This window comes from Lepisosteus platostomus, chromosome 2 (genome assembly GCF_059453375.1).
Source record: "Lepisosteus platostomus isolate fLepPlt1 chromosome 2, fLepPlt1.hap1, whole genome shotgun sequence".
In the NCBI taxonomy this organism is placed as follows: domain Eukaryota; kingdom Metazoa; phylum Chordata; class Actinopteri; order Semionotiformes; family Lepisosteidae; genus Lepisosteus; species Lepisosteus platostomus.
In genome coordinates, this window is record NC_142612.1 from 11683607 (window position 1) to 11692149 (window position 8543).

Consider the following 8543-nt stretch of genomic DNA (forward strand, 5'->3'; position numbering starts at 1 on the left):
GGAAAAAACATTGAAAGGGGTCTATACAGTATGTCTTATTCATTCATCAAGAGAGCATGAAAGTGTTCATGCTATCAGTATGTTGGAGCAAAACCTGACAATTTTGGAGCCAATCCATCTTAAGCAGCGAGGTGTCTCAAATAAATGTCAAGCTCAATACAAAGCCTTCAGAAGACGGTCGTGGGGTAACAAGACATAAACAACTATACTGTATATGGTAAAATGAAAAAGATCTGAGTTTAAGTGTGTTGAAATAATTGAGGTCAGGGGTCAAATGCCCTCATTTTTCATCACTATTGCTTTCCACTGGAATTTTTGATAATAGTTTGATAATCCCATATACAAGCATCAACATGGTGTCAAAGTTGTTCTTCTGTATTTATGAGTGAACTTCTAGTGCCTCTGTCTCCTGAATGGTTAGTCATTCAGATTCAGAAATCAAAGTCTATTTCTTACATGGGCAAACATTTATGGAAATTTTCATGAACATTTAAAAGGGTGTTTAACTGCTACAGAACACCACTGGTAGTGATTCATGGCAACCTAACGTCATGGCACTATATTGTTAATGTCCTGGGATCTCACCTGACAGCACTTCAGTAGCACAACACTCATCCTCCTGTCGCTTGTGTAACAACAGCTTCCTTGTGTGAAGACGGTATTACTGTTATCCCCAGGTTCGCCCTACTTGAACCGTGGGGCTGGAGCCCCATTACTTATCTGTGAGAAGAGCTGAGGTGACACTTGGCATCTCGGGCTGTGAAAAACATGTTTTCCAGGCTCTAAAAGAGGACAGAATCCCACAAAACAGCATCTGCAACCAGGTGCAAACCATTTATCACAGACACTATTAGACTCTGACTTTCACTGTAGACCCTCTATTGATTCATCCTGTTGTTGGCAAATGTTAAGCATAATAAACCCATCCATGTCACATACATGTTCAATATCATTTCAGTGCACGAGCTTCAAAATTAACTGATAACTTTAACTGATGATTCCTGATAACTTTGTTGCAGACAGAATTGGTCAGTTTCCTTTGACACCTAGTATGTATTATTTTAAATTGCCTAACTGTTGAGCCTAAATCCATAAAGTGCCATAAAAGCCATAGAAGACCAGGTGTTTTTTCAGAAGCTCTTCTTGTTTTCAGGATTTCAAGGACATCTGTTGTCTTAGTGCCATTTACAGGTTTCCATATTATTTCTTCATTAAGAACGTAATTAATTTGCATGTTTCTTACCCTCTAATTATTTGTACAATTACTACTACTTTTATATATCACGAGAGTGTTTATGCATTTCTTCTGAAGTATTTGTATCATTTTGTAAACCTAATTGCTTGATTATTGAACTGTTGTTTGCTGAGACTTCAGGCCGTGACCACAGTACGTGCAGTAGTCAGTCTGCTGCTGGTCTTAACCTGTTTTGTCTTAGCCATCATGGTATCTCTCCGCTTCTTGTCTGCCTTTCAGAAACTTCAGACATTCTGAAATTTACAGTAGGAGACCTTCACAAAAGAGTGAGGATGGGATAAGAGTTATAGAAAGGGAAGGAGTAATTAGAACTAGAGCAGGTGAAGAGGTGAATTGGGTGGAAAGAAAAGGAACTAGAAGGGTCAGAAATATTAAAAAATCATAGACAATAGAGTACTTCTCCAGTGTTTCCATTTTGGTGGTCAGTGGGGTATCACACCATCCTGTTAGTCTATCTAAAAAGTAAAGGTTTATTCCATGCCGAAAGGAGAAGAAAAGAAACACAACGTTTTGGCCTTCTTCTTCAGCATGTTATGAACCTTTACTTGTTCCTTTGCAGCCTACGCATGCTAACGCAGCTACCTGCTTGAACGATCTAAAGAAGTGACAATCAGTTTGGAACTCATTAATGAAAACTAAAACCTTTTTGATTAGAAACCTAACTGATTGCTGAGAAGATCTCAAACAACAACGAAGAAATTACAGATGAAAGGAAGATGTTGAACGCTCAATTTACTCCTAACAAAGAGATGAGGCCAAATTGGATACATCTTAAGAATGTCTGAATGACTGACTCCTAAATGACTTTGTGACTGTAATGTATTGATCAATATTGGAATATACTGTTAATCAATTTGCGTCCCTTGAAGGCTGTTATTCAATAAATTATGTCCCTGCCTCTCATAAAAGCTAAAAAAAATTGTTCTTATGAGGACACAGCTTTATGAGCAGTTCTATAGTTTTATAGTTCTATGTAAAGGTGTCATGTAAAATAGTTATCTGTAGAAGATTCTCATGGTGGCCATAATTGAACATTAGAGGAGTACTGTAACCATTAAGCAGTTATGGAAAGTTTGCCCCATGATGCAGGAATGTTGAAAATGTTTAATTTAGAATCTTTAACATTTTTTAAATCCCCCTATCCACTTTTGTTTCGGTAGAAACCGGAAAATGCTCTTTCATACAATCCTTCTATTATAGTGGTTATTGCTTTCATAACTAGGAACTTATCTTTTATCACCAGAATAGTAATATTTTAGTGCTTTAGTATATTGATTTAGCTGGGAGATATTAGGTACTGAACAGTGCAGAGCTCTGAACAGTAGTTGGGCCTAGATGACCTTAATCATGACCTCTTATCTAAAGTATTTGCCTTGCACAAAAAGTTTTTTTTCCGTAATTTCTACAAATAGCGTCAAAAAGGCTCTTTAATTCGGCACCACCTTCTTTTGTTCCCACACAAGTTAGCTGCCCAGCACTGAATACAAAAACCAGCACAGGGCGTAGGTGACTGACTTCCTTCACTGCATGGATTCCTCCTGTGAAGTTTCCCCCTCCTGAATTTAAATTTCGACTGGAAATTTTTACTGTTGTTTTAACCTCTAGGGATGTTTAATTTTGTTCAGAATTTGTGCACTACCCTGATTTTATAGCTGATTTTATGACTCTGCTGTCAGTGCTGGTACCCATATGTGTGGCTTCATGAGATGTCAGAGGGAAGAATTTTGTCTCCAGCTGGAGTCCTCGCCAGTCAGTGGATCACCATCAGTGTAATTTTGGTGGCATAGGTGACTAAATCATTTGAGGTTTGCAATACATTGGTAGGCTTCTTTGGTTCACATTAGATATTGCCAGTGAGTTACGATAGAGATTCTCCTGTGTGTGAGGATTGTGCTGCCTAAAACTAGATCCTTTTGTGTAGTGTCAATCTGTGAAGCTGTAATTCTCCCATGGAGTGGCTTGAATGTTAAAAAGTCTTGATTTGTACAAAAACATCATCAGTTTACTTCCTGGGATAAATGTATCAAAGAGATTTACAGCATTTTATTCTTAATATACTGTATGTTTGTAATAAGTAATGTGTTTGAACTTATAGAAGTAGTTCTTTGAGCTACACCTTTGACTGCTCTTAAAGTAAAACTTAAAAGACTGCATGCTTAATTACAATCAGCCCTTTTTTCTTTATTTTGGTGATTGAGCTGTTATTTGCTGTTTAGATGTGTTTAGATGTATAAGCAATGTTGGATTTAAAGGGGCATAAAAGGGGCCTTTTTTATATATTTAGAACAAAAGCATAGTGTTTGCATCAGGAAGAGTCGGTGCTGTATTTAATAGCTTAAATTTCCCCAAAAAACTGGATGACTGGATCAACTCCAAACATCATATTATAAAAGTGAGGGTTTGTACTGTTCGGTGGTCCCTCACAAGTTCAATGTACATCAAGTTTATTGTATTCCTTTATGATATTGTGGACTAAGGAAATTGTATTTCTAGTTTTCCAATATTGGATCTCCATTTATTTTAGCAGTATCCTAGTGTTCCATTAAAAATAAGAAATACTGTATGACCTCCAGAAAACAGAGGGTTGTAAATACTGGATATTTAATTTATGGGAATTTTTATGTTGATACACCTTTGTTCACACTTTAACAAGCTGTTTATTGGGAGAGTTTAAATGAAAGACTTCAAGGTATTTTTCTTTTTTTCTTGCATATTATTGCTACAATTAAGTCTATTCAGATATCTCCTTACTAAGTTTGCCTTCATCTAGTTTTGATTGATGAAGCAAAGAGGAAGTAGTTTGTGATTTCTTAAAACAATTACTTGAAACCATAATGTAGCTTCATCTTTTGTAAATGCAAATCAGTAAGTGTACATACCTTTGGTAAAAATGTGGGTTTGACCATTTGTTTAAGGAATTGTGGGTAATGTTAGAATTAAAAGTTTTTAAAGTTTTTTTTGTTTGATTTGTACAGTATATCAGTCTTCAGTTTGTACAGTTCAGTTATGAAAGAAATTTTGCTTTGTACAGCAAAGCTTTGAAACACGGTCCAAAATATAAAAGTATAAAACTCATATGTACTGTATTTTGTTATAAACAAACATAATAAATAAATAAAATTATTGAATGGCGGCATGGCGTGGTAATTTGCTAGTGAAAGATAATACACTACCACAATTTTAAGTATTTATGTACAGTATTGTAATATGACATATGGTGTGGTTTTCAGTACATCTCAACAACACAACGATTTATTTAATGACTTGTGTGTAGAAGTTTCTGTTGAATTTTCATTATATACCACTCCTTACTTTGTATACAATTCAAGTTGGAAAAATCAAATAAACGAATAAAAATAAAATCGGAACAATATTTAGATTTCAATGGTTAACCTTGGGTAGAAGCGAAACCTGTGTTGCTCATTTTGGCCAGCAGATGTCAGAGTGGAGATGAGAAACCTCTCTTTAAAAAGGAAGAAACGTAGAATTAAGTATAATTCACCACATAATTACTACAAATTTGAAGATTTGTGACATGAAACATCTTTGTTCCCAATAAAATAGCAAGTCTGGAGGTAAGGTTTGTCAGAACAGATACAATGATGTACTGTAAATGTGTTTATCAGTAGGCAACGACTTGCTGACAAAACCAGAAATCAAATTTTAGCATCAATAGCTTTAATATTTATTCCTCCCCAGAAGGGTTCTGTATAGCGGAGATTAAAGTATATTGTATTAGGTATTCACTTAAACATTTGATATTTTTTGTACTGAGTCCCACTTCTCCTCCAAATCACATGACCCTGTATTCCAAAACGGCAAATTCTATGATTTTCACAATCTACATTTATAATAGACCGATGCAAAAAATTGTCCTGCTGCTGTGGGCCTTTCATTCTATACTGTATCAGCACCATATGCAGGGTGAGGTTAGGCTCAAAAGGTTCCACAGCAGAGATTAGGAGAGAAAGTGAGAAACAATGTAACTATCCTACAAGAGGAGAGAAACAGCATATTGGCAGGATGCCATAAAAAGAGCTTTCTCACGAAAACCAGAAATTTCTGACCACCATATCTGAAGTGAGGCACAAAAATGGCAATGAGCTACCGCATCACTGCTTTCGCATAGAAGAAGAGAGGAGGTTCTGAATCATGTGGTGCTTTCCGAGAGGCCAGCATTGCTCCACGAGGGAACACGACTTGAGCTGTGCCAAAGGATTATATGGGTTAGCAGCAAGGGCAGAGCTATTAAGAATCCGCAGGTAATTATTTTGAATAAGTGAGGTGGATTTTCTAGTGAAAGCCTCCCGTGGCTTGGCCATCCATCAGTTTCCCTGGATGGCACACCCTGTTCCCCCAAACCATCTATAATATGTGTTGTAGATCTAGATTCCATATGTTATTAGCCTGAGCCATTAACCTTTACTTAATTGCATTCAGTACTCTGACCACAACTATCATTCATTGTTACCACTGAAATTAAGCTAAGCAGAATATAGGTTTCAGTTTCACAAAGAATGAGGATGAAAATTCATCTGAACCCACTTTTGGTGAGCCCTGACTACTGGGAACAACCGTTCTGTAATAAAACAACCACTTTATTAGAATTTTAATGTTTTAGTTCAAATGTAATGAACACTTCTATTGTTTTATCTCTGTTGCACTCTAAAGATCAGTGGAAAAATAAGTTATTCCCCTGCAATTACTAAGTTACAGTAAACTACCATAATTTATTTTTTTAGAAAAATTACACAAGAAATGTTATCTGCCTCAGCACCAGCAAACTTTTGTTCTGGATGTGCCTTATTTTGAAAATTGATACATTAATATTTCTCACTGAAATTGCATACAATTTATCCCAACTTTTGTATACAGTATAACATTAAGGTCCATGTCAGTGATACATGCAGTATTATCTGTATTAAATTGGCTGTTTGTATTATGCTCGTGTCTGAAATCTGATTCTGCTTGTACAAAATATTAAAATCTTTGAAAACATGCACCAATATACTGTATACAGAATGTTTGAGCTAAATTATACATTAAGATTTCAACTTTCATTATTCATTTGTGTAAATCCCTGAGATAGGTGTATGAAATACAATATAATAAAATGCATTTTATTGTTCGGTTATTCAAAAGCAGGCACTGACTGTTTTCCTATCATGTATCACTGTAGGTGAGGCTAAACCATCTCTGCTTAAGTTTAAAAATCCGACTCAATGCACAGTAATTACCATTTTCTGAGATATTTGGTTATTTTGAATGTTGGAAATGGTATTTTGCAATCAGTTTGTGATCATTAGCTGTAATCCAAAATACATACAACAATTTAATAGCAATCCACATTTAAAAAAGGAAGAATTGTTTAGTTCATCACTAATTCACCTGAAGTCAAAATGGAGATCTAAATATCGTTTACAGTTTTTGCACAATACCCATAGCATGTCTACAAGAACCCTGCAATTATTTAACTAATAAGGTAATCATGGTTAAGCAAGTAATAAATGATCCCCTACTATAAGGGGATCAAAACCCTCCTTTTCAGAAAAGCCTTTACTTAACTGGTTCCATTCTTCACCCCTCTGCTCTTCTTAATACCATCTTTCACGGTCTCCTCTATTGTTATTGTTGTATTGTTGTAATTATAATTGTGTCCTGTCTTGTGAAATTTTCTTATTTATTGTTGTAGTCTTCTTATTTATTGTTATTGTCATCCTGTAAAGCGCTTTGAGAAGCCACCTTTAAAGGCGCTATATAAAATAAAGTTTATTATTATTATTATTATTATAAGGCTTTCTTTCTTACCACACTCAAAACATCCTCACAAGAAAGCAATTGATTTCCCTTATATTTATAGATTTTACTAAGTCATTGTTAGATTTTAACTCCAATTTCATTCAGGGAAATTAAATGTCCTTGTGACAGACCCCACAGTTAGATAAGGTGGATCTAAGGATCAGAGCACATAAAACCCAAAGGACCAATTGTACTAAGGTACAGGAAAGTTATCGTAAAGACGTCACAGCTTTTTGACACAAAATACTCTAAAGCAGCTCCCCTGTCTGCTTCTTTTAACAGCAGGAGGCCCTTTATATACCCAAGCATCTGCAGCCAGTCCTGGATCAGCAAGGCATCTCTGTTCCTCAGTAGTGCATTTGGCAACCCACTCACAATTGGCAGCCCCACTGGAGCTCAGCAGGTGTGAGCCTGGTCAGTACCTGGATGGGAGACCTCCTGGGAAAAACTAAAGTTGCTGCTGGAAATGGTATTAATGGGGTCAGTAGGGGGTGCTCACCCTGCAGTCAGTGTGGGTCCTAATGCCCCAGTATAGTGACAGGGACACTATACTTTAAAAATAAAGTAGGTGCCATCCTTCGGATGAGACGTAAAACCAAGGACCTGTGGTCCTGTGGTTGTTAAAAAAACCAGAGCGTTTCTCGAAAAAAGAGTAGGGGTGTTACCCTGCCATCCTGGACGAATTTCCCATTGCCCTTTATCCATTATCCACCATTATCCAACCCCCATCTATGAACTGGCTTCATCACTCTGTTTTCCTCCCCACTAATAGCTGATGTGTGGTGAGCATTCTGGCACACTATGGCTGCCGTCGCATCACCCAGGTTAATGCTGCACATTGGTGGTGGTGGAGGGGATCCCCATTACCTGGAAAGTGCTTTGAGTGGAGTTTCCAGAAACGTGCTATATAAGCATAAGGAATTATTATTATCAATTATGCAGCCCTCCTGGCAAGGACCACTTGGAGTCAAGATGGTTCTCAGAAAGCCACCTCTCACTACTTCACTAGGTGATAAAGGCACCCTTGCTAGCCTTCACCTGCTTTTGTTAGCCTTTGTTACTGGCAAGTTAGCTAGCAATACAGTCTCTCTATAGTTTGTACAATTGTATAAATATTTATTTTTGTACAAGCTAATGAGATGCATAAATGATTCAATTATCCAAGAAGCCAAAACATGTTTCATTCATTTATTTTGGTTTAAACAAAGAATAATGAAGTAAAGATGAAGATGCATGTTTTTGCATGACTGTATAGTTATCATATACAGGCTAATAAATGAAAATAATAAGAGGCCATTGTTTTTCAATGTTCATAAACCCTTGTCATACTGAATAATGAAAAAGGTAGCAGGGTTGAAAATTGATGTGTGATAATGCTAGCGTATTGAATTGAGATCCCATGAATATAGACAGCTGTTTAGCCTCTAGGTTAACTAGGTCTTGGACTGCTCTCCAGTTTGCAATTCAGTTCAGAGTTTGTTGGTAAATG